This window comes from Ambystoma mexicanum, chromosome 7q, assembly GCF_040938575.1.
Source record: "Ambystoma mexicanum isolate Mex_15411 chromosome 7q, UKY_AmexF1_1, whole genome shotgun sequence".
Lineage (NCBI taxonomy): Eukaryota > Metazoa > Chordata > Amphibia > Caudata > Ambystomatidae > Ambystoma > Ambystoma mexicanum.
The window spans coordinates 540,633,034-540,660,257 of record NC_090941.1 but is presented as its reverse complement, the minus strand read 5'-3'; positions in this window follow the sequence as shown (position 1 = coordinate 540,660,257).

The following is a 27,224-nucleotide window of genomic DNA, read 5'->3' as shown; positions in this document are numbered from 1 at the left end:
TCCCCACAGGGATAAAAGGTGGATCAGGAGAACACAGGATGAGCAAGGGAGACCGCACGACGTGAGAGCTAACTCAGCATGGCAGTTCAAGAGGAGGAGAAAGACGGCACATACCGAGAGGGTGAAGGGGAGAAGCGACCTTGCACTTTCCGAGCAAGGCCCGTGAAATCTCTGAAGATGGAAATGCAAGACCGCAAACAATAGCCAGCATGTGTTGCAGCAGATGTCAACGGTACACTAGACCCTCCTCCACTGATTACCAAGCTGGGAGGAAATGCTTGTCGCTGTGGTACCAACCTTGACTCCAAAGAGAAAGAAAGCCAAGTGATTCATCACAGCCAGTGAGTCGAGAAGAGCGTCAATAAGAAACTGAACTGTGTTGAACAAAAAATAGCAAACAGCTAATTGAACTTTGAAAACATAAAGAGCAATTGATGTGAAAGGGGGAAAACCAGCAACAGAGGAGTCAGGCACCACGTGGGTGCTCATCCAGGAAACTCTAGGCGATTACCTGATGGTAGAAACTACCAGAACCAGAAGGCCTTGGGAAAGGCGAGAAGAGGGGTTGAAGTGGTCATACAGGGGTCTTCTAAATTATTTTGTACAGTCAAAAGTCTTTGGCCAACAGACTATTGTGAAGCTAATGGAAATGAGTGCCGCTTGGTGAAATTAGCGCATGAACAGTGTGTTGGAAAGGTTGACAAGAGTGAACCCGGCGTAGGGATGCTAACAAAAAAGGTAGAAGCCTGAAGTCCCATGAACAGTGTGTTGACAGGAGTGAGCCCGAGGGATGTCCGCAGTGAATTGTTTGAAAATACATTAAGGTTTTTGAATGCAAGAAGTATTGTAGGACCAGGGCAAGTGGATTGTCCCCCTTGGCATTTGGATCCGAGCCCATCAGAAGGAGACCCCAAAAGAAAGGTCTGAGCCTTATCGAGGGAAGGCTAGAGGTCCAAGCCTGAAAAAAGATCATGGGGTGAAAAGTCATCACTCAAAGTCCATTTGGAAAGGAACATTATGTTTGTTTTTTTTTTAATATATCAGGGCCTCGAAGGTAAGACTCTTTTATTGAAAAGCGACTTAACCATCGAAGAACCTGATAGCTGGTACGGAACTGTCAGCTCGTGCAGGGATAGCTCGAGTGTGTCCTGGGCTCAGGAGATCCACTTTGTCTCATGCTCAAAATGTGGGGAAGGGAGACACCTGGCAATCACATCCTCCACACATCCTTCACAGACTCCACAAGGGCTGCCTTATTTTTCATTTGATGGTCAAAGCTTGCTCCCATCTTAGATTTAGGTTTAGGTTAGGCGTTTTTCCACCCTGCATTTACAAATTAATAAACACCCTTGACTTGTGATCACTTGTGTCTGTCTTTACTGTTTCCACCATGAGTTCCTTGCAGGGGTCAGAAAGCAAGCACCATTCCAGTGCAAGGGGGCTAAGTATATCTTTGTTGTATTATGTATTTCTTTTAAATAGTGGTAGAGTGTAGGTTAGGACAGGCTTGGACAGAGGACTTTCTTGGTTTTTGTATCGACATCCTGAAAAGCACCCTTTTGGATACCATTTCTTTAGGCTAGAATCTTAGACGTAGGTATAGCTCACATTCTTTTTTTGTGAGAAATAAAGGAAGTCAGTCTTGATGCTCCCTTGTCTGTCTCATATTTCTGACCTACCACGCTTCCCACACTGACTTCAAAATACCCAAAATATATTTGAGATTTTACAAGATAGATGTGTGTCCACCTGAAATGACATTTGTTTTGTATGAAATAATGTTTTGTTTTGAAGGCTTGTTCTATCAGTTGCTAAGCATATACACAAGGTTTTAATCCTCTTTAGCAATAGGGGTTTTCTGTGTACACGTAAAATAATGAAGATCTGTTTCAGACCTCAATTAGTACATGTAAAGAATAAATATTACAAATCTTTACTTTGCTTGCATGTATAGAAATACAATATTGGAATAATATACAACAAGCCTTATTGATTTGATATGATAGATTATTTATAACGCACTTAATACCCAGAGGTTTCTAAGCGCGGACTGGAGTTTCGAACCTGTGTTGCTCTGTGTCGTCTTGCGTTCAAGGCGAGCATGTTGCCCCTGAGCTATCCTCCCGAGACAATTGACTATCATCTATTACAGGATGGTCCAACTCCAGGCTTTGAAGGCCGGATCCATGTTGGATTCTCACGATACCCCTCATTAATAATCATAAGATAAATTTGCATGCAATGATTCTAAATGTATACATTGCATTGTGATGAATATTTAATAGAGATATCCTGAAAACCCGTCAGGTTTCTGGCCATCTAGCCTGGAGTTGGACAACCCTGATCTATTGTCACAATATACTGCATATTTTGTATGAGAAAACTGGCTAATTAATTTCAGTTTTACTTTGCTTTATCTGTTGATATTAACTGATTGCTATTTCAGAGTTGAATATCATTCTAGCCTCATTTCATTTAATAGGAGGCATTACATACAGTCAGGTAATATGTTACAAAAACACGATGTAATCTTAACAATAGAGTTGCGACAATAAATTAAAACCTTGACACAGAGGGCTCCCATCCAAGAATTTTGAAATAGAGATGACTGAATAGGCACTGTTTAGATACGGGATAACAATTGAGACAATTGCAGGCGGTAGCTGAAAGTTTAAATAATGGGAATGTCCTAAATAAGTGGTGAATTATACCTATGAAAAAAGTACTAATGCAAAAGAGAGGGCGTGTTTATTACAAAGCAAAGAAGGATGTACTGGAAAGCAAACCAAGAGCCCATAAAACCTATTTCATTTTTTATAATAATAATCAAAGAGTGTAAGAGAGATCTTAAACAATCATTGGTAGATATTAGCAATGGACCCGGGATTCTAAAAGTCATTAGGCAAGTATGCATCAATGACATTTGGGAAATCTATATCCTTAAAAACGTTACTAGTCATGGAATTCTTTTAAGGAGTAAAAGACAACAAATGGGGCTAGGCGACGTACAGCAAAACATTGGTTATTGCAAAATGTTCTCTTTTTTGCTATGAAGTTGTATTCTTAGTGTGGACTTTATATGTGTATATATCTGACAAGGTCACTAAATTCTGTAATGGATGAGTAATTCTCTCTAGGTAGACAACAACCTGATGACTTCCCTTGTGTAAAATAGGATGTGTTCAGTATGATGGTTAAAATAAGTAATCCAAGTGTAGTTCGTAAATGAATGAATTTTTAGCTATACATTTGATTAATTAAAAAAAGATGATGGTTAATCCAGAGTCCGCTTGTGCTAAATTTCTTTACTCTCAGTTATTGGCCCTCATTACAAGTTTGCCGATCTGGAATTAATGGTGCTGGTAAAGCCGTACCAGCACTATTTTCCGGACCGGCAAACTACGAGTTATCCGGGCGGGTGCCATACCACCCGCCAGAACGGCACCCGCCCGCAGAGATGCACGGAAACTCTTGCACCATTACAACATGGTGCCTGTGTTTTCGCGGTAGTCATTCCCGTGGAGTGAGTCCTATGGGGCTCCACGGGAATGGGGATTAACAGAATTGCCGGCGCCGGATTTACCAGACCACTGGGGCTGTAATGCCCCAGTAAATCCGGCAAGTCCAGCGCCAGTAATTCACTACAAGTCCGGCGGCAGCCTGCCGGTTTTATCGGCACGGCTACCGCTGGACTCGTAATGAGCCCCATTGTCTTTTCAACATATTTGCAATAATATAGTACCACTAAAAAATTCCAGCTTAAAAAATGCCTCATCCCCTTGGGTTAACCCACATCTAAGGGATATGAAAAAATCTGTACTTAAAGCTAAAAGATGCTGGAAACATATCATATCTCATAGATCTCTAATAAATGATGAAGCCCTGTGCAATGGTAATTATAAAAGCTATTTTTGAGGCAAAAAATGCTTTTTACACAATGAAATTGATAAAGCAAGTAATGCTTCTAGAAAGCGCTTTCAGATAATTAAATCTTTTTACACACAACCTCAATTATAGCCTTCTGATTTTCAGGCTGATTCATGGAATTAATGTGTGCCGAAAATAGCAGCGCAAGCGTGCGAAAGCGTGCGAATCGCAGCGCAAGTGCGAAAATCGCAGTGCAACCGTGCGAAAGCCACGCACATCGATTCATGGAAGTCCGTGCACGTGTAAAATCTGGGATGTGCGCTAAAATCCTGCGTGGCGCACGCGGGCGCACACGTCATCAAACAGCGTGCGCTACGCGCACAGCGAAAGCGCATATAGCGCAGCGCTCACAACAAAAGTAGGCGGAACACGGGGCGTAACAGTATATGCCAACTATCCAGGGTCCACCCATGACAGTTTCATTTACAGAATGTCAACCCTAAACCGGGACCTAGAAGCTGGGCGGCATGGCGACACATGGCTAATTGGCGAGTATAAATGCCTCTGCACATGCATGCATGTCAGGTACTGAGTAATGTCACAACCCCACTAATTATACCCATCATCACCTCCCCAGGGGACAGTGCCTACCCTCTGAGCACCCACATGATGACGCCAATTCGGAATCCCACCACACCACCCGAGGTAAGATACAACACATCCCATATTGCAACCCGGGGCATAGTGGAGCGCACATTCGGAGTGCTCAAGTCACGCTTTCTCTCCCTTGACCGCTCTGGTGGGCAGCTGCTATACGCGCCCCCAGTAGTGTGCAGGATCATAGTGGCAGCATGTGTCCTGCACAACGTTTCAACCCGCCGGGCCTGCCGGTGAACATGGCGGTGCCCCCACATCCCCAACCACATGCACGGCCGCTGCGCATGGGCAAGGGCACGTGGTGAGGCAGCCTGTACGCAGCTGGTGGCTAATTACTTCACCTAAAATCACACCCCTGTGGAGGGCACACAGCCCTGGCACATACCAGCTGACAATCAATGATGATGACATAAGGGACAGTCAACTGTCACAACCATACCAGCCTGAAATTGGTCACCTGGAAGTGTTACATTGTGTGCATCCCTACCTACCGAAAGACAACCAATGCTGTGTCACAAAAAGACACACATATATGCTGCATTAATGACTACCCCCTTGCAAAATACAACATGAAAATAGCGCCATGTCACCCAACCCCTCCCCATCTCCGCCACCCAACACACCATGGCATGTCATGCAATGTGAAAGCAAACAAAGGAATGCACAACACATGACACAAGTGTCACAAAGTGCACTGTCCCAAATGGAAAGAGGCCACAGACAATATTCTCCCAGTAATCAATAACAAACAGCACACATGACCAAATACTTACCAGCAACACAATATAGCAACACAGCATGAAACATTGGCAAAATATGACAGTACAAACTCAAAGTAGTGCAAGTCTTACAACCTGAATAATCCAGCACATCGACCACCTCCAACTGCAGAGTGTTGCTGTCAGGCAAATGTGTCAGTGTACTGCATACAACATGAACTGTATCTGCAAAGGAGACGGCCTTGTGAAGACATGAAGAAGGTACCTGCGAATATGGAGGAAGACATGGATGCACAAGCACATATCAATACACCATGCAGTGTTCAATACAAAAACAAACCCCACTAGGGATGTCCACCCAGTTATGACTACAGACTGCCCACACAGCTCATGGGAGCCCAATGTCACTGTGTAAGTCACTGTCACTTGGTCACACCCTTTGCAAGCCCATGGAAACGGGAAGCAGGAGGGGTGTGTGTGTCAGGAACCCAAGCATCTAACCCAAACACAGGACACGCCTGCATGTGCCCAGACGGAATACACAGTGGATGCCCACGGGAGCCACACAAGGCAACACAAAGTAAAACAAAATGGACATGTGGGGGGGTGGAGGGGAGGCCACCCAGGAGGTTCGAGGACAGGGTGCACACCAACACCCACCTGCATGGATGTTGCAAAAAAAAAATACCTCCATGGGCTCATGGCCTGCACGGCTACGCTAGTGTGGGAGAAGTGCTGGTGTCGCTCTCTTCACCCTCTGCTGCTGCATCAGGAGGTGGTGGTGCTATGGGAGGCAGCCCACGCAAAGCCCTGGCATGGTCCTCCATGGCAGCAAGCATGCGGGTGTGGAAGGTCTCGTTCTGGAGGATGATAGTATGGAGATCCCCATGCATCACCTGAAGGGTTGCCTGCATTTCTGCATGCATGGCCTCCTGTGATGCCTGGATCTCCTCCCGAGTTGCCTGCAGCTCAGCTGAGAACGAAAGTGTGAGCTGCTCCAGCTGCTGTTCTGACCTTAAATATCAGGAAGCCTCAAGTTCACCCAGAGTCTCCCTGAGGTTATGGAGTTCTACCCTCAGGGCTTCCCTCTGGTCCTGTGACTCTATAGATATGGCTTCGCGCAGCGTCTCCAGAGCCGCCGGTCTGTCCCTGTTGGACGCCAACATGTCTTCCCTGTGTGATTGGCAAATGGAGTCTGTTGCCTGCTGTTGTTGCTCCATCTGCCTTTCAGGGGGGAGAATGGAAGTGGCCACCCTCTCCATTGCCTGAGCCATCATTTCAACTGATGCTCCCTGTTGGGCTGCCATAGCGTAAATGGAGTTTTCCCATACAGAATTGCCTGGTGGCGCACGGCCACCGCGTTGGCGGGCACCACACCTGTGTGGGGCAAGGCGGTCTGCACCTTGCTGTGCTGGCACTGCCTGAGGATGCAGGACTGCATTCCCCCTCCGATCTGCTCGCCCATGAACAGGATCAGATGTTGTGGAGTGTGACCCTGCATCCGTAACCACCAAAGGCGGAGTTACCAACACTGACATCCCCATAGAGGGGTCTACCCCCGGTGCAGGTTGGTCGGCCAGAACATCATCCCTGCCAGAAACACTCACCTGCGACGCCACATATGTTTCATCATCCGATTCAGCACCTGAATCAAAGAGGACTGCGGAGCCGCACCCAGAGACACCCCTGGACAGTATGGTCTGCAGTAAGATTGGGTTTTCACCCACCACCACACCACATCCCCCACTGGTGCCTGGTCGTGCCTGAGATTCCTCCTGGGTCTGCACCATCCCCTCAACCTCAACAGCATCAAGTGCATCATCACCTGCAAAAACATGAAAAACAACAAATGGAAACAGGCATGAGCACCATAGCACACACATAGGCCTGACAAGCCAGAGAACCAGTACATGATTTAGACACGTCCCACATGACTATAACCCTGGCATGCAAGCACTGTCAATGAGTTGGAAGGGGAGGCAAAAAGCAGACACTGAGGACACCAAGATGGAAAAGCAACACATTTGCTGCATGCTGGGTAGCACTGGCATCACACATTAGCCTGTGAGTGGCATGTCCAATACACATACATGACACATGCCAGCACACAGATGGCATGTAGAATAGCCATGGTACATTTGACAAGTACAGCCATATGTCAGTGATTGAGTACTGTCACCCATCCATGTGAGATGGACATGATGAGATGAAAAATGGTACATAGTGTGACAAAATACGCATGTGCCACACACTGCAACACATCCAGTGTAAATAATACAGTGATGGCAGACAGATGTACACATCAATGGTTGGTCACTTCAGCATGACAGGAAACAACTATCATGTACCATGAACGAAGTGAATGGCATGGATGATATAGTCAGAACTGATGAAGCCGGTAGAACAGATGAATGCGCCGAATCGAAGAATGCATGAGTGGAAGAACAGATAGCTATATAGCGAATGAATGTGGAAATCAAAAGAATGAGTAAAACGGATGAGTGTATAGGATGGATGAACATGTTGAACGGATGAGTGTGTAGAACGGACGGACATGTAGAGCGGACGAGCGTGTAACACAGATGAGTGTGTAATATAGATGAATGTGAAGAACAGATGAGTGTAAACCGAATGAGTGTGTAGAATAGATGAGTATGTCAAACGGATAAGTTTGTAGAGCATGTGACAGCTCCAGGTCATATCTGCAGGTTTCCGCAGGAGAGGCAAGTAAAGCGCATGATTGTGCGGATAGCGGATGAACTCAGAAGTGCAGAGCAGAAGAATGTATGGAGCAATGAGTGTATGGAGCCGATGTGTATAGGGAGCGGACGAATGTATAGAGCGGACAAATGTATAGAAAGGACGAATATATGGAGCGGATGGGTGTATGGAGCGCACGGGTGTATGGAGAGGATGAGTGCGCAGAGCAGATGAAGGTATAGAACAGATGACTGTGGGATATTGAATATAGAGAATAGGATATCGCTGTTGGATGCGTGAAAAGCACAAGTGCGGATGAGTGCGGAGAGGGGATGAATCCATGGAGCAGATGAGTGTGTTGGAGCGGATGAGTGCGCTGTAGCGGATGAGTGCACTGGAGCAGATGAGTGCGCAGAGGGGGTGAGTGCAGAGGGGGTGAGTGCGCAGAGGGGGTGAGTGCGCAGAGGGGATGAGTGCGTAACGCGGATGAGTGCATAAACTTCAGAGAAGGGAGTAGAACGCAAGAATGTACAAATCGGATGAATGTGCAGAACGGATGAGCGAAAACAGGATGAGTGTGTAGAAAAGATGAGTATGTGGAGCGGATGAGTATGTAGAGCCATCGAGTCTGGATAGCTGATGAATGTGGAAGTGTGGAGAGTGTGTTTATCGCCGGAGCGGACGATTGTACAGACCTGGCGAATGTATGGAGTGAATGAGTGTAAGAAGTGGATGAGGGTATGGACTGGACGAGTGTAGGGAGTAAATGAGTAGTGAATGGATCAGTGTATGGAGTGGATGAGTGTATGGAGCGGGTGAGTGCATGGAGCGGATGAGTGCCTGGAGCGATCGAGTGCCCAGAGTGAACTGACGCGTCATGTAGAGATGACGAGTACGTAGAACGAACGAGCAATGACGCATCCGGTACTGATGAGTGTGTAGAATGGATGAGTATGTTGAGCTACTGAATGCGTAGAGCATGAAGCAGTCAGGAGTACATGCCTGGGGCAATCAAGAGTGCATGCCTGGGGCAGTCAAGAGTGCATGCACGAGGCAGACAAGAGGGCATGCGTGGGGCGGACAAATGGACAGTCGTGAGGGCAACAAGAGCGCATGCGCAGAGCTGACTAGACTTGCAGGGCGGACCAGAGTGTATTGGACCAAAGTGGGGTGCATAGAATGGATAGGTGTGCACGGTACGGACATAGAATTGCGTGACATACATAGTATGGTCTAGAATGCAGAGAACGTTTGAAAGAGCATATAACTCTCACACTCAACTACAACACAGAGATACTATGACACCATTCCGTATAACTGTTCTCATATCAACATCCGCCGCTCACTCCACATCATACTATGTTGACACTGCTGGTCTCACACCCCCCCAGCCAGGCGTTCTCCTCAGGCCTAATACAGCCGCAGCCATTCTAGATAAAACCTGCCTGAACGAACACATTCTCCTGATCTCTCAACCACCACACCTACCGCTAAGAAGCAGCTACTACACGGATATCGCACGTGCTGCACACATACCCGGTGCTCACATGCACCTTTTGACTCTCTCTACTGATCTGAACTTTGGTTCCCAAGTGCGTTCAACCTACCAGCACCTTCAGACCATACCAATGGTATATAAGGCGCTATATAAAAGCAAAATAACATAACATTACATAACATAACATTCAAGCAGGCCCCAAAAATGTATGTGTGCAGGCCAATACTCAATCAGCCTGAATGGTCTAATCATTCACATAACAAGGTAACAAATGTGGGCCAATGTGGGATGTAATCAATGACATAAGCATGTCACATATGTGTCATTAGGGCTGAAAAATGTGTTGCAAAAATGGGATAATTGAAACAATCAGTCTGAATGAACACTGAAAAAAACAGAACAATGTTGTTGCAAGATGACAGTTCAAGGGCAACTGCAGTAATGTGGCACTAATTGGCCACTGTGGGCAGAAGGGATACTGTCATACCCAAATTCAAGGCCGGTGAATGTTTTGGAGGAAGCACATGGGTGACCCATACCACTTAGGAGTACACACCCTCACCTGGCAATCAATCAGAACCCGTCACCCAAACAACATACACATGGATTACACACACATGCATGGGCACTCACCGGACAATGCGTCGTAATCTGGTAGCTCTCCCATGCCTTGGATCTGTTCCTCTGTGATGAAGGTTCCAGCAACAGACTCATGTTCAGTGAGTTGGTTGTCCTCTGGTGGAGACCCACCGCCAGTCACCAGAGTAGAGGCATGATTTGAGGCCAGCTTGTTCTTTGCTCTGCGTTTCAGGTCATTAAACCGCTTGTAGCAATCATCAGCTGTGCGCCTCACAAATCCAAGGGCACTAATGATGTCCGCGATGGTCTGCCAGTGTGCCCTACGTTGACCAGGTGTGGTCTTGCACCCTGCAGTCACCACCATTTCGCGGCTATCTGCGGCCACAAGTGCACCAAGTTCGGCATCATGAAAGCTAGGCTTCCTTGACGTGCCGGAGTGTGTAGCCGTGTCTGGGGTCTCAGCCTGTAGTGCCAGAGCACCCTTATTCCTCTTTTTCAAAGGTGGTGCGGATCCTGGGGGTCATTACGAAGCAGGCGCTAATTGCGCCAACTTTACCACCATGGTGTAAACTACGTTTACACCATGGTGGATGGCGGATTTACCGCCCCATTCCAAGGTGAGTGGGGCGGTAAATCCCCATTTCCCATTTTCCCTTCCCCATTCCCATTTTTGTCCCATAGGGCATAATGGGAGTGGGGAAGGCGCTAATTACGCCACCGTAAATTACGGTGGCGTAATTAGCATCATGGCAGGTTAGCGCCATGGATTTTAACGGCTGCTAAGAGCAGCCGTTAAAATCAGAATAGGCGTTAAGGGTTAACAACGGCGTTAACCCGTAGTCAGCCTGGGAGTCATCCTGTGCCGGTTCAGGTGCCAAAATGGCCCGGTCCAACAAGGGCTGAGCTGGGATGGTGTCAGCTACGTTTCCCACAACCATGGGGGGGGCATGGGTGTCCCTGATTGGTCCTCCACACACGGGGGTCTAGGGGCACCCTGCAAATCGTGGCCACGTCCCCTACCGCGCCCACCACGCCCACCTTTTGGAGGTCGGCCACCTTTGCCTCCCTTACCACTTAGTCGCCTCTCAACCATGGCACTGATGTTCTTGTGCGTATGGGAGTTGCAGTAAACTATTGTCCTGGGCAATTGGGGGTCAAAGGGGTAGGGTATTAGATGGAATTCATACCCTAGTGCTCTGGGAAGGCTATCTGTGACCCCTGGGGGAATATGAGGGGTCACGCAACGCACAGGCACCCCGAAAACAAAAATGAACGTGCACGCAACCCCTCGTAGACCATGCGTGTTGAAAAATTAACCCGCACTATGCTGTGGCACCCAGAAACACAAAAATAAGCATACGCGTAATACACGCAGCCTACAATGACCTCTGAAGGGGTACGCGACACACGGGGCAAGCACAGTTGGTGAATACGTGCGCGACTCACCGTATGCCTGGAAAAATAAAGTGAAAAATACGCAACACCCCCGCCAAAAGAAGAATTGTATGCTGTCTGAGGAAACAGGAAAAAAGAAGAATTGAACGCTGTTTGAGGAAACAAGCCAAAAGAAGAATTGAACGCTGTCAGATGTAACAGGGAGTACGAACTTGAACCGTTGTGAAGTAATCACGTGTGAACCGACAAGAAGTACAAAATTCACCCACTCTCTCTCCACGAAAAGCACGTACAAGAAAATGGCGTCCTACATGTACCTTTTAAACCAGCCCACACGTACAACGTCACTTACGTGTGTGCGCGCTAAGGCCCTTTCCTCCAATTACACAAGCTGACACTCGGACGTGCAGTATTTGCACGTGTACAATGAACATGCACCCATTTTGAGGGAAATGCCCTTGCGCGTCACGTCACAGACGCGCTTACGCGCTAAGGGCCTTTGGTCCAATGAACTCGCTTACGTGCTGTGTCTTCACGTGCTGATTCACTATGCACCCGTCACGAGGGAAACGCCCGCGCGCTTAACGTCGCTTACGCGCTAAGGGCCTTTCCTCGAAATACACACTGAAGTGCACTAATTTCACGTGTCAAATCACTCCGTATCAAGCTGGCCACGCGTTAACACACGGAAGACCACGCTCCTGCCCCGAAGGCCATTTTCCTGCCCCCCAGAGCCCCGAGCACGCTCCCACCTGCCATCTGCTGCTGCCTGCTGCCCAAGTGCCCTGCTATTTGCTGCCTGCACGTCAGCCAGGGGTGCAGTTGCTGTGACCACCCCTGCTGGAACTGAAGACTCCCGACTGGGATACCATCGCTCCACAGCCCAGCCCCAGGACCCAGTTGCCCACCCACACCTGCCTCTGGGGTTGCCATGTCAGGCACAACTCCATCTGACACCACTGGCAACCCCCGGCCAGAGAGACAGAGGGCCACCAGCTTCAGTGCCAGGGAAGTTGGTGTCCTGGTGGAGCAAGTCCTGGGGCAGTTTGATGCCCTCTTTGGAAGTTTGCGCGCCGACTATGGACTAAGGACGGACGAGGATCTGGAGGGACATCGTGACTCCCATCAATGAGGAGGGGGTGGGAGTCCGCAAGATCAAACATGTCAAGAAGCGCTTGGAGGACTTCAAGTCTAGGGCCCTCAACAAGGCCCAGCGCCTCTTGAAGGCAGCGGATGCCAAGAGGTGCCGGGGCCAGCTGTCAGATCACCAAATGAGGGTCCTGGAACGCATACGCCTAGCGATCCATGTCCAGGTCCTTGAGAGGCAGACCCGTCTGGAGTCGAGCGGTAAGTGTACATGCATACTGATTGGACGCTGTGCGTGTTGCGGTGTGACAGTAGTGTGCAGGTTGCACATGTGTTTTAGTAGGGTCATGTATGGATGTGTATGTAAATGGGTGTGAGGCTGACACATGTGAGTCCTCTCATGTGTGAGACACATCGATTATGTGTTGGTAAGCATGCTGGCCAAATGCATGTGTAGGAGCACACATGTTAACATTTCTGTGAATTTATGTTGGCATGGTTGTGGTGTCACACATGGATGGTGGTTCCTGCTGCATGTATCTGCACTGTGTACATGTGCATGTGTGTGTATTTGACAAGTGTGCAACTGTGATGCAACATGGATGCATGTGACACTGACATGTAGAAGGCAGAATGCCAGATGTGACATGGATGGGGATGTCATCACTGTGACAGTTTGTGGAGATGTACACATGCATGTAGGTCGGTGGCGTGTGTGCATGTGTTGTGCACTCCCCGTGTTTCATGTGATGTCAGGCTCACCTTCGGCTGCTGGTGCTGTTTGTGTATTGATGGTGCTGCCTGGTGCAATATTGCTGTTGAATTGCTCATGTGTGTGGTGTGTGAGTTGAAATGACATGTGTGTTCGGGAGTGTGATGCCATGTCTGAAGTTTGCAACTGCCACTCATGTATAACTGTAATGTGTGTATCAGTCCATTGAACAGTACCCTGATGCCTGTGTTCTTTCTCTCCCTGTCTGCAGCGTCAACTGATGAAGAGGGCGGAGAGGGTGCTGTGGAGCAAAGCGGCAGGGATCGCACCACCACCCGGAGATGCAAGGCCCGGCTCCCCTCCCAGGTTGTCATCTCATCGGGGAGTGAGGAGTCTGGTGCCGTGTCCCAGGCCGCAGCTGCCGAGGGTAGGTCCAAGAGGCGGAGGTCGGAGATGGACTTCTCGGCAGCAGAAGGGGCAGCTGAGACCCCACAGGGTCCGACGGAGGAAGATGGCATGGAGTCATCCAGGTTGGTGGGGGGTTTGGTGGAGGAGGAGGCCGTGGAAGGGACACACACGGGGTCTGGAGGTGGGGATTCCACTGGTGCTAGTGGTGCAGTGCAGGGACAGGAGGCAGCACAGGCCACCGCAGAGGTGCCTGTGTGTAATCCTATCCCTGATCCTGTGACTGCATCATCCGGCACCAGCAGGGATGCCTACGTCCAGACCCGTTTTCAGGGAGGGGATGAGCGCACAACAACTGGCCTCCCTCTCCCTGCGGACATGGCTATCCGGGACTGGGTTGAGCCTGTCCTGGCTGGGATAGCGTTGCGTCAACGGGGCATGTGTGGTGACCTGCGGTGTTTTCGTGAAGACACTGCACGTCATCTCGGATGCCTCTTTGACCGCGTTGACCTACTGGGACGGGTCACCAGTGCTGGATTCCTCCGTGTGCTGGACCTTCTTGAGACCCCCTCCGCACCTGAACCCCCTATGCGGCAGTTGTCCTCCATGCCATCTTCCCACCCATGTATCACCTGGGTACTCTGTGGAGCTGCCTCTGACCCAGCGGCCAGGCTGGTGGAGGACACATCCCTGCCACAGTCGGGAGTCGGACGTCCAGCAGGGGTGGCCACCACGACGACTGCACCCCAGCCAGAGGAGGATGTGCAGGCAGCAAGAGCAGGGGCACAGGCACAGCAGCAGCAGCAACAAGGTGGGAGCCATGATGGCTCGGGGCCCTCGACATCGGAGGGGCCGGCATCGGCCAGAGGGCAGGAGGACCCAGGATTACAAGTGTCTTCCGTGTGACAGCGGTTGGGCCACGCCATAGATGCGGAGCGGCAGCGGGCGGAAGAGATATGGCTCACAATGGTCAGGGCGGAGAACTCCATGCAGAGGGCACTGAGGCAGGCCGAGTGCCTCGAGGCAATTCGCAGGGATTTGGAGGTCAACATGTCATCGTCCCTGCGAACCCTTGGGGCCATGAAAGAGGACCGCCTCCAGGACATTGAGCGGGAGTTCAATGATGCCCTGGCCCGGGACATCAAAAAGTGAGCTGTCGGACTAGCCCGCTGCCATTGTAAATAGTTTTTAGTGTTAGGTTTCATTTTCGTTTTCCTTTGATTTGGGGTGATTGGACTATGCCCCACACATTTGTATATAGTATTTTTTCTTAGGTAGTTTCTTAGGTAGGTTTAATTTCTTTCGTTGGGCTCATGGACCCTTGGCAATGGATTGTACATAGTTGGACAATGGATTTATTTGAACATTTGGATTTCACCATGGATTAATGGTTTTTTCTTTTTACGTTTCCTTTGGATTTGCTTTGGTGGAAGGAGAGTTTGGACTATTTTTCTTTTGGATTTCTTTGGATTGGTTATACTTTTCATTTACTCATCTTTTGGACATGCTTTTCATTTCATGTTTGCTATTTTTTTATGCTTTCATTTCATGGCTTTATTTTTGTCCATAATACATTTTGATATTTTACTCCCATGTGTGTGATTCGCTCATTGGGTTCATGCATGTGATAAAGTGGGTTTACGCAATCAATGCCAACCAGTGTGTGTGTGTGACGGGCATGTGTTGATGTACATAGTTGACTTTTGGTTTGTGTCTTGAGATAGGCATGTCAGTGTGGGGTGGATTGGGAAATCATTGCGTCTGAAGAATGGGGTGGCATGCTGTGGTATTTTGGTGTAGAAGTGGGCCATGATTGTGCATCTTCATGTCAGGTGGGGGGGGAGATGAGTGGGGGCCTTCTGGCAGGTGCCCCCCACTGCTGGGGGGTGGGGTGCAGGGGAACATGAGTGGGAGCCTGCTGGCAGGTGGCCCTCACTGCTGGGGGGAGGGGGTGCAGGGTGGCCCTCACTGCTAGGGGGTGGGGGTGCAGGGGAACATTAGTGGGGGCCTGCTGGCAGGTGCCCCTCACTGCTGGTAGGTGGGGGTGCAGGGGAACATGAGTGGGGGCCTGCTGGCAGGTGCCCCTGACTGCTGGGGGGTGGGGGTGCAGGTGAGCATGTGTGGGGGCCTGCTGGCAGGTGGCCCTCACTGCTGGGGGGTGGGGGTGCAGGGGAACATGAGTGGGGGCCTGCTGGCAGGTGGCCCTCACTGCTAGGGGGTGGGGGTGCAGGGGAACATGAGTGGGGGCCTGCTGGCAGGTGCCCCTCACTGCTGGTGGGTGGGGGTGCAGGGGAACATGAGTGGGGGCCTTCTGGCAGGTGCCCCTCACTGCTGGGGGGTGGGGGTGCAGGGGAGCATGTGTGGGGGCCTGCTGGCAGGTGTCCCTCACTGCTGGGGCGTGGGGGTGCAGGGGAACATGAGTGGGGGCCTGCTGGCAGGTGCCCCTCACTGCTGGGGGGTGGGGGTGCAGGGGAACATGAGTGGGGGCCTGCTGGCAGGTGGCCCTCACTGCTGGGGGGTGGGGTTGCAGGGGAACATGAGTGGGGGCCTGCTGGCAGGTGCCCCTCACTGCTGGGGGGTGGGGGTGCAGGGGAACATGAGTGGGAGCCTGCCGGCAGGTGGCCCTCACTGCTGGGGGGTGGGGGTGCAGGGGAACATGAGTGGGGGCCTGCCAGCAGGCGGCCCTCACTGCTGGGGGGTGGGGGTGCAGGGGAACATGAGTAGGGGCCTGCCGGCAGGCGGCCTTCACTGCTGGGGGGTGGGGGTGCAGGGGAACAGGAGTGGGGGCCTGCCGGCAGGCGGTACTCAAAGCTGGGGGGTTGGGGTGCAGGGGAACATGAGTAGGGGCCTGCCGGCAGGTGGCCCTCACTGCTGGGGGTGGGGGTGCAGGGGAACATGAGTGGGGGGCCTGCTGGCAGGTGGCCCTCACTGCTGGGGGGTGGGGGTGCAAGGGAACATGAGTGGGGGCCTGCTGGCAGGTGGCCCTCACTGCTGGGGGGTGGGAGTGCAGGGGAACATGAGTGGGAGCCTGCTGGCAGGTGCCCCTCACTGCTGGTGGTGGAGGTGCAGGGGGACATGAGTTGGTGATCACTAGTGCAAGGTGACACGTGGCCTGGCTGGGGGGCATGGCCATGGTGGATGGGCTGCCTGCGGGACATGACCAGGGGTGCAGGGTAGTCCCCTGTGGTGTGGGTTGCCTGCAGGGGCCGTGGAGGGGGTAGAGGGTGCACCTGGGAGGACCCACACTGCCAAATCATGTGTGGGACTCCCCGCGCACCCCCGAAATCCACGTACCCCCGCCCGCACAGGGCCAATCGCGTGTGAACCTTCGCACGCACACCCGAAATCCCCGTACCATGCTCGCACAGGGCCTACCGTGTGTGAAACTCCCCGCGAACCCCCCAGTAATACACGTACCCCGCTCGGCCAAGCCTATCGCGTGTGATACTCCCCGCGAACCCCAGTGCTACACGTGCCCCGCTCGCACAGGGCCTACCGCGTGTGAAAGTCCCCGCGAACCCCAGTGCTACACGTGCCCCGCTCGCACAGGGCCTACCCCGTGTGAAACTCCCCGCAAACCCCAGTGCTACACGTGCCCCACTCGCACAGGGCCTAGCGCATGTGAAAGTCCCCGCGAACCCCAGTGCTACACGTGCCCCACTCGCACAAGGCCTACCGCGTGTGAAACTCCCTGTGAACCCCAGTGCTACACGTGCCCCACTCTCACAGGGTCTACCGCGTGTGAAAGTCCCCGCAAACCCCCCAAATACACGTAGCCTGTTCGCACAGGGCCTACCGCGTGTGAAACTCCCCGCGAACCCCAGCAATACACGTACCCCGCTCGGCCAAGCCCTATCGCGAGTGATACTCCCCGCAAACCCCAGTGCTTCACGTGCCCCGCTCGCACAGGGCCTTCCGCGTGTGAAACTGCCCGCGAACCCCAGTGCTACATGTGCCCCGCACGCACAAGGCCTACCGCGTGTGAAACTCCCCGCGAACCCCAGTGCTACATGTGCCCCGCTCGCACAGGGCCTACTCCGTGTGATAGTCCCCGCGAACCCCCCCAAATACACGTAGCCTGCTCGCACAGGGCCTACCGCGTGTGAAACTCCCCGCGAACCCCAGTTATACACGTACCCTGCTCGGCCAAGCCCTATCGCGTTTGATACTCCCCGCGAACCCCAGTGCTATATGTGCCCCGCTCGCACAGGGTCTACCGCGTGTGAAACTCCTCGCGAACCCCAGTGCTACACGTGCCCCGCTCGCACAGGGCCTACCGCGTGTTAAAGTCCCCGCAAACCCCCCAAATACACCTACCCCGCTCGCACAGGGCCTACCGCGTGTGTGATTATTGCAGCGCACCCCAGGATTACACGTTCCCCGCTCGGCGTTTGCTGTGTAGCGGCCCTGTAAACTGGTCCAGGGTTAGCGCAGCCCTTTGCGCTGGATTGGGGATTTTGATGGCTTTTCCTTGTGCGAGGGGCATTCTTGGAGGCGTAACTGGTGCTGCAGGATGTTCTCCGCGCCAGGCCTCTTTTTGCCTTGGGAATTCCATGAATACGCTGTGCGGCAGAATGCTGTTTAGCGCACACGGCTGGCGCACAATCCCTCTCTGCGCTGCTCGCGTGCGCTGCCTCTGCGCTGAAATCTATGAATTACCCCATTTATTTCTTATGAGACTTGTCTTGATCTGAACAATAACTTTATTTAAAAAAATACAGACATGCAATCCAACATTCTGGCTCAAAATCAACATGCAATGCCTTTATGGACTGCTCCAACACTCTTTAGGTTAATGTAATAGAACCCCATCTTTGCTTGATTTTGATTATCTGCCTATATCTGAACATAATATTTTTCTACTATTGGAATAAGATGTCCTACAGGCTATCTCCACCAATTATTTTGATTAATCAGTTGTGGAACATATTACTACATTTGTTAATAAATCATTAGATGGAGGCTTCTTTCCATTTCCTTCGAAAAATGTCTATTATTTCCCCATTGTTAAAAAAAGACCAATCAGGATTCTCCCATTTTGAATAGTTATTGGGCAGTGACTGGACCACCCTGGCTTTCAAAATGTCTTGAAAAGGTTGTCATCTCTGAACTCCACCAATTCATAGAAACTACTTCCTTTTTTGGTATGTATCAATCAGGATTCTGTCCTCAGCATGGCACAGAAACTGCCATTATCTCTATTTGGGTCAACATTGTGGAAAGCACGAACAAGAGAGTTATGACCCTTTGGTTATGTTGTTCCTTTCAGAGGATGTTAACATGTTAGATCATGATATATTATTATCACGCTAGTAACATTGAGCCAACATTTCAGCTCACAACTTGAAATGGTTTCTTAATGAAAGGATGCAACTGGTAAAGTTAAGCCCTTTCCTGTTCCCTAAAAAGCCAGTAAATTATGTAGTGCTGCCCTTTGTCTCAGCTGTTATTTAACATTTCCATCCCACCACTTTTCAAGATATTTACTGAATACTGACATATAATCCACTTGTATGAGTATATGTCAACGTTGAGATTGCAGACACCAACCTGATAAGCCTTGTAACATGTCTAGATGAAGGGGAGCACTGGATGCTAATGTGTTAAAGGTGAACCCTATAAAAATGAAATTATTTAATCGAGTCAAAAACACTAATTTCACTGTCCTCTGCTACTTTGCTCTCCCGGTATTATTTAGCTTACCAACTAGTTATGGCATGAAGGTAAAACACCTAGGCGTCTTTTGGCAACAAACATGAATGCCCAAATAACCTAACTTTTCAAAGTTTAATTTTATGATCTCCACTTAGAAGGACTTTTGTGTATATAGATGCTGAATTTCTTCTCAGGGCTGTGGGCTCTCTTATCAATCCTAAACTTGGTGACTGTCATTCTTTGTACCTGGGCATTCCTGAGTACCGACTTTCTCGATTACAGAAAGTTCAGGATTATGCAGGCCACTTGATTTTTTGTTTATCGCAATTTAAAATGGAAATCCTCCCATGTGAGTCACTTCATTGGCTACCTATTAGAAGTAGAATGACTTTTCTTAAATCCCTTAAGCCATGGCTTGTTGGCTAACTAAAGTCTCTTATTATCTCTGTCTTGATTTAACCCCTGCTCAGAGTGGCTAGTTTATTTCACGCCTTAACACAGTTCAGTGTGAATGTGGCACTGTATAACATTCAGAAATTCATATTTTTTCTTTAGGGTTGTTTATCCCTTTAAAGCCTCCATAGCCTCACTTTGCCTTGCTGATGCTAATTTGTACTTAATATTAAAGCTGACGATGTTTATTTTGTACATTAGCCTTTTAACACAATTGGAAATTCATAGGTTCCACAATATTCAAATTTGCACAATTGCTTAATATGCTCTAAATTCAATTATGTGAGTTTGCACATGTTGTATGTTGAAGCAATGGCTGTTAAGACCAACACATACACATATTGGATAATTTGCACAACCTGGGATTTTGAACGCATTGCAAGTTGTTGCATAGCCATTTAAGTTCTTTATTAGCAAATGTTGCACAGATATAAAAAGATGTATGTTCATATATTGCACAATTTGCATAATTTGTGAATTTGAATATGTTAAAGTGAGTGATTACTGCCTGATTATGCTTTGCAGATGGAGTTTACTAATGGATTCCTGTGGAATCCAACTGCTCATTAACAAGTGAAAATGCAAAGCGTATTCCATAAGAATCAAGTGGTTTTAGGCAGCATGAAAATCTCATGCAGGTGGTAAAACCTGGTGCTCTTCCCAGAGGGCACAATCAAGGAAAGCATAAATGCAAACTCTGTGCCTCTCCTAATCCTTCGAACAGCACAAAAATGGGGCAGAGCATTAAAAGGAGGCGTGAAAGCATTACACCTTACTATTATACCTCCTACTGCCCTGTAGACAATGACCCCAGAGTTAAAAAATAATGAATCTAGTAAATCAATTTAAAGTACTGCCTAAGATCGTGCTCTGTTTTACACAGTGCAATATATGCGATGGAAGGAGAAGAAGGAGAGCATTACTGGTTTATACATATGGAATTTTACATTTATTTACCAACTGTGATGCAAGGTGAGTATGGGTGAAACATGTTGTTGAGTCATAATGTTCCCGGATGCCTTGAAATTAAAGGATTGAAAATAGAGTAGCAGTAAACTGTGTTTTTGGCTGAGCATGACGTACATGATTGTTTCACTATAATGTTGTACGGTATATGTCACATTAACATAATACATATGTATACTTTGTGATTTTTTTATTTTTACAAAAGGGCTAAGGTTAAACCAACAAAAACAAAGTCTACAAACATCAGAAATAATAGCATTAAGGTACCAACATAATAAACTTTATCAATACATTTAAAAACATTATGTTAAGATTAAATATCATGTGATAACCTTAACTGCCCCTGGTTTTGTTTTTGTAATATTTGATTTTTGTTTTAAAGTGAAGTAATGTAATATACTGTGTGAATATTTGCTTGATTTTAATAAAAATGTCAAACAGTTTTTATTTATTTATGTTTTAATGTGTATTACATTTGTGCTGCTTTTGTTAGTGCATTATTTACTAAATGTCATTTAGTGCACATATTAAGTTTGCATGTTTTAATGTAACAACTATGAATACTATGTATATATTGTTTGTAGACATAAATGTTACTAAGCTTTAACAGGTATATATTTTAATACTTTTTAGTTTAGCGTAGGTTTTCTTTTTAGAATGTTAAGTTTATTGTTTAGCAAATTAATGACACTTGAATGCGTATGTATATTTTGTTAGTATAGTATGTGTTTGTGTGTATTTTTTAATTGCATTTTTTGGAGGAATTATATTTGTGTATATTATAATTTAACTTTATTATGTAGTAATTTTGTATTACAAAAATATGTAATACTTTCTTTTAACATTTATTATAGGTCTACATTTAATGTACTTTTGAATGATCATTTTACATTTTATGCAGTTACTTGTTTTTATGTGTACAATAGTAATGTTATGGTAATGTTGTATGCTTTGGAGTGTGTGGGTGTGTTAAGATTACCATATTTGATTTTAAGACATTTTTTTTTTTAATTTAATGATCAAGTTTATTATGTTGTTTCCTTAATGTTATCATGTTAACCTCAACTCATTTGTAAATCTTTTTTTCCAAATGATTTCACCATTTTATACAGTTCTGTGATTATTGATTCTGAGTGTTTGTCATAATACTCACATGTTTTGTAAGAGCATGTAGTCGAAGTATGACCTGGAGTCCTGTGATACACTAGAAATAATAACATGTGCAGACTTGAAGTCTGTCAGTGAAGGAAGGAAAGAGCCCGAAGACAGGCCTTCTCCGTCTACACCCTAAGAATCTGGAGCCATCTCCCTGTCAGCAACACAATCGCCCCGTCGCTTTTACAGTTCAATAAAAAGCTCAAGACCATTCTTTTCAAGGAATTGTTGATCCCTTATACCTAGGTCCACACACCCTCCACTCTCTACTCTACCTGAGGCTCAGCAATCTTCTCCTCACTGTTTCCTGTGTGTGGCATAACAGCACATGGTGTAAGTGTATGTGTCGTAACTGCATGTGTTGTATGTTTTCGTGTTGTGAGAACATGTGTCAAAAGATTGTGTGTCATGCATGTCATAGGAGCATGTGTTGTAGGAGCGTGTGTCATGACAGTGTGTGATAAGAGTGTGTGTGATTAGATCCCGAGTTATGGGAGCATGTGCTGTGGGAGCGTGTGTGTAATTAGTGTGTATCGTTGGAGTGTTTGTGATGGGATTATTCATCGTAGAAGTTTGTGTCTGAAGAATGTGCATTGTTAGACTATATGGTGTAAGGCGTATGCGTGCTTGTTGTATAAGTGTTCGGCATGAGAGTGTATGGCAAATAAGTAGCATATGAGTGTTTGGTATAAAGTCATACAATGTACATGTCCTATATGCATTTTATATGCATGAAATCTTACATTGAAATCAGGTTTGACTTTCATATGAAGTTATTACATGTAAAAGAGGCATATAGCACGTTTGCAGTTATTACATATACGAAATGTACATCTCCTAACAATCAACATTCACGGTTATGTGAATTCTTTAGAGGTATGCTAGTGTATGTACATGAATTGTTCATTTCCAACATGTACATGTAGAATTTGTATATAAAAGGTAAATTTCTTCTGATAATTCATTGTATGCCTCCTATACATATGAACGCTTACATTAAAGTAAACTTTAACTTAGATTTAACATTTTGATTATGTATGAGAGGCTTATATGACTTCTCCAATTATATTTGTGTGTGATTTACCACTCCTGAAAACTTACATCAAAGTGTACTGCGGGTAGCCTCGGAACTCACCAGTAAAAACTACAAAAGTAGTCTAAAAAGGAGTGTACACCACACAAGAAGCAACGCCATTTATTCTGGGCTCAGATACAGCTGGGAAAGTGAAATTCAAACAGAATGCAGAACAGAACTGCATGAAAAGCGCTCTCGAAAATACGCCCCCAAAACGAAAACCTTTATAATCATACCAACTAATTAGCATCAAGTCATATTGCAACATTAGGTCAATCCTTCAAATGAGGCTATTTGGCAGTGCTACGTTGTTCCCCAATAATGTGACATACATTAACAAAACATTATTGGATCCTGCAAATGTCCCAACACCACCCGCGACCACCTCTGTGACATCACAGTCCAGCCCATAATTCCTACATCATAGTGCCAAAACATTGAGACATTTGAGATGACCAGCAGATCTTTATTCATCTGCCACCGGAAATCTCCATCCATTTCTCATGAGAATACAACTGATCATGCCACTACAGGAGCCTTGAACTGTTGTCAAATTACTGGCGTAATGTTGCATCTTAGGAACTCTTCAGACCACTTCCCAGGCTGAGATGTGCTAAGGGGCAATTTAAAACCACAATGGGACATTTCAAAACAGTCAGTAGGGCAGTTTCATAAACTAATATGCCGAATTATAAAATACTTATGCATTTTCTGCCTTCCCCAGCACCCATGAGCTTTTCTTCCTTATCTCGAAAGTATCAAAGGCTGCTCATCTCCTACAACATGATCCTGGAAACGTGTAGTTTGCAGTGTGCAGCCAGCTCCTACAGCTGCTAGGCAGATTAAAGAAATGTGAATTAATTTCTAGTGAAAGCAAGCTGCAAGGCCTGTTTACAGTGCCTGGGTCTAATGTTAAGCCTTAGATACTTCACCTGTTATTCAAGCTGTACTGCCTATAGGTTATTTAACTAAAACACAATGGGCCTCATTACGAGTCTGGCAGTAGCCATGCTGGTAAAACCGGCAGGCTGCCGCAGGACTCGTGGGGATTTACTGGCTCCGGACTTGCCAGAATCACCGGGGCATTACAGCCCTGGTGGTCTGGTAATTCCGGAGCCAGCATTCCGTTACTCCCCATTCCCGTAGAGTCCCATAAAACTCCATGGGAATGGGGCAGTGGAAACCCCCGTGTTTCCACGTCCGTGTGCGGCCAGTGGCGTTATGCCTGCCAGGTCAGACCTGCCGGGTGTAACACCACACGGCCACATCACTCGGATTTAGCCGGTCCGGAAAACGGTGGCGGTACGGTTTTACCAGCACCGTGAAATCCAGACTCGTAATGAGGCCCAATGTGCTGAGGTCAGCTTAGAGCATTGGTAAGACTGCGTAGCTATCAGCAAAACCCCCTCTATTTAGAGGGCTAATCCCACAGCTGATAAGTGTGTGCCTCTTTACCGTGCTGAGCTTGCATTTTTACCACATTAGCCCCCCCTTTTATTGATCCATTAATAACTCATTCTTCTCCTCCCACCAATCCTTACTCAACTACTGAATTTTTAGGGATCCATACTCTTTTTAGTCTAGTCATATCACCTCCATCCTCCTCCAATTTTCCAATGGTCCCTTTATGCTGATGCATCCTAACCCATCCTTATCACATGAAATCCAGTAGGCCTCATAGTTTTCCACATCAGTGGGTTGTCTTACCGAGTCAATTTCATCATCAATTTTCTCATCCTTGGTGTCATAATGCCTACCCCCGGAGCACCAGGCCAGGCCCAGCACCCCCGGGAGCAGGCATCATGCCCCTTATAGGGGCTCTTTGGACTCTGTCCTGGCGCCGTTGGTGCCAGGCTCATGTTGAACATCAGTCCTGGCGCCAGGCTCATAAAGGAAGGTGTTTTGTGCACTTACCTGATGCAGACCCTGCTGCAAGATTCAGGCCTCCCTGAGACCTGAAAGGGACTATTTTTTAATTGGGACTATTTTGCCACTCGGGCATGGCCAGGGAAGGATACTTACCTGGAACTACTTTGGGGGATATTTAAGCCACGCCCAGACAGTAGCTCACGCTTCGCGTTGTTCTGCATCCAAGCAGCTGAACGCTCACCGTGTCTGCTCCTGCATCTGGTCTCCAGCCACGCCCGCCTCGATCCTAGAACACCTGTAAGGAAAGAAGAGAAGAGAAAGGTGAAAACCAAGAATTTTATCAAACTTCTTAACTGCATCCGGAATCTTCACGCCAGCGTTCCTGAGAAAAGACTCATTTAAAAGCACCGCGTTGCTCGCTGCAGCGCCGCGCTTCACTCACCTGTCCTCGGGAGTTCTTCTGGCTCCACCGCGACTGTCTGCACCGGTCGCCACATCTCTGCGCCTAGGGGAGAGAAGAAGAGACAAAAGGTGAGCAGAAGGAACATATGAGGAAAGCCTAATTTTCCGCCATAACACTTACCGGTCTTCTGTTGGTGGACCATTCCTCATTTCAGGTCGGCACCGCTTCGTTGGCAGGTACCGCACCCGGCCCCTAAGGGGAAAGGACAAAAGACATTACTGGAGGAATATAAAGACATTAAGAGGGATCGCTCCCATCGCTAACTCACCTGAGTTTACCATCAGCAATTCAATCCCTCAACGCATCGCTGTTAGGGAGAATTCTCTGTTTAGGCTGAATTTCCTAACCTAGTGAGTCCCCCAGCAGCTTTGCTGGATTTCTGGAGTTTGTTTTTTTCCATCCTGCCAAGAGTGAGACTCTTTTCTCCCACTCTTGGACGTGTATGTGTGTGTAATTCCTTTGAAATGTCAATGTGTTCGATGGGCTATGGGGTCTTTTACTCCATAAGGTCTCATATGTTTTTCTATGTGTGTTACACCGCACCCTACATGCCGTAACACGGGGGCGTCCTAGCGGATCCCCCACCATAGACTCCATACCCGGGGACTGACTACTGTCTCCCCGGGCATGTAAAGTCACCATTGGCTTTACTAGACCTAAATTTACTAACAGGACTAGTACAAACCATCTTATTGTGGACATACTAGTAGGGGTAATTCGATTACTCCTAGACCTGTTACTCGAGGGGGCACTGTCCCGTCCCCCCTCATCGAGTTTTGGCTGGTGGCAGTGGAAACTACTTGTTATGTTCGACCCCGAGCATAACCCTATGGGATTCGTCCCATTGTTGGAGATTGATACTTTTTCTCGTTAATCTCTAACGTACCACCGATCTACTTATCTTAAATAAGTTTATCGGATGGTATTTTCTGCCAGAACTCGGCTTGTAAAATGGCGTCTGTGTTCGTCTCTGTCACTCCTAAACCAAAGGTCGAGCCCTTTGTTCCACTTTTGGCGGGCTCTGTACAGAGACCCTCCAAAGTGGTGCCATTCTGTCTGGGTTACCTCAGGGGTGTGGGAGGGGGTTTAGGCACCCTGGACCGAGTTGCCTTGCCAACTCAGGTTGCACTCTGGAGTGATTGGCCCAAGTAGTGAGAGTTCCCGCTCACCACTTAGCATGTGTTGATTGAGAGCCAGGCTGAATGAATGGGGGTTTTCTGCATAAAAGCAGGGCTTTTGGGACTGGATCTTTAGAAGTCGCCACAGGACCTAAGAATCCGACGAGGGTAACGCTGAGCCGACCTGCACGACGACACCTCCGGTGGAGCCCTGCTGAACCGACTCACCACTTCCCGACGACAGAGGAGATCTCCCGGCCGGAGAGTCTCTTCCCCTGACTGGTGGGAACAACCAGTCCCCTTTGCTTTTTATTCGCCTCAGGACGCAGTGGTCAAATTGCCCGTGCAGAGCACCTCGGCAACCGGATAGCCACTACATCTGAACCGCGACCAAAAGGTGGTGCCTTGTGACGGAGCACTCCGCGGCTGGTCTCTTCCCTGGTGGTGCACCGGACTCCATTTTCTTCGACGACGAGATCATCTCTACTCTTGGCAAAGACCCGAAGTGCATCCACCACCAGGAACAACTGCCCCCGCCGGAGCTGCCCTCCACAACAAGGTACCGTGTCCGCCTGGCTTCCCTTTCGATCGGTTCGAGTGAGGTGTCTTAATCCTCTCCGTTCCGTTGGGTCGCCTCCAAGCATTTCTCAGTCTTTGTTCTGAACTGGTTCAATCTACCGATAACAATTTGCTATAAAGACTTGAATGCATCTACTCTAAAGACTTTTTGGGACATCGCGCCTTGCCTCTCTACGAGTGGGCCTGGCCTCTGAACTTTACGATCTATTGTGATTCTTGCCTTCCTGCCTTGCATTTTATCCGCTAGGATTGAACTGTGTTGATTTCATAACC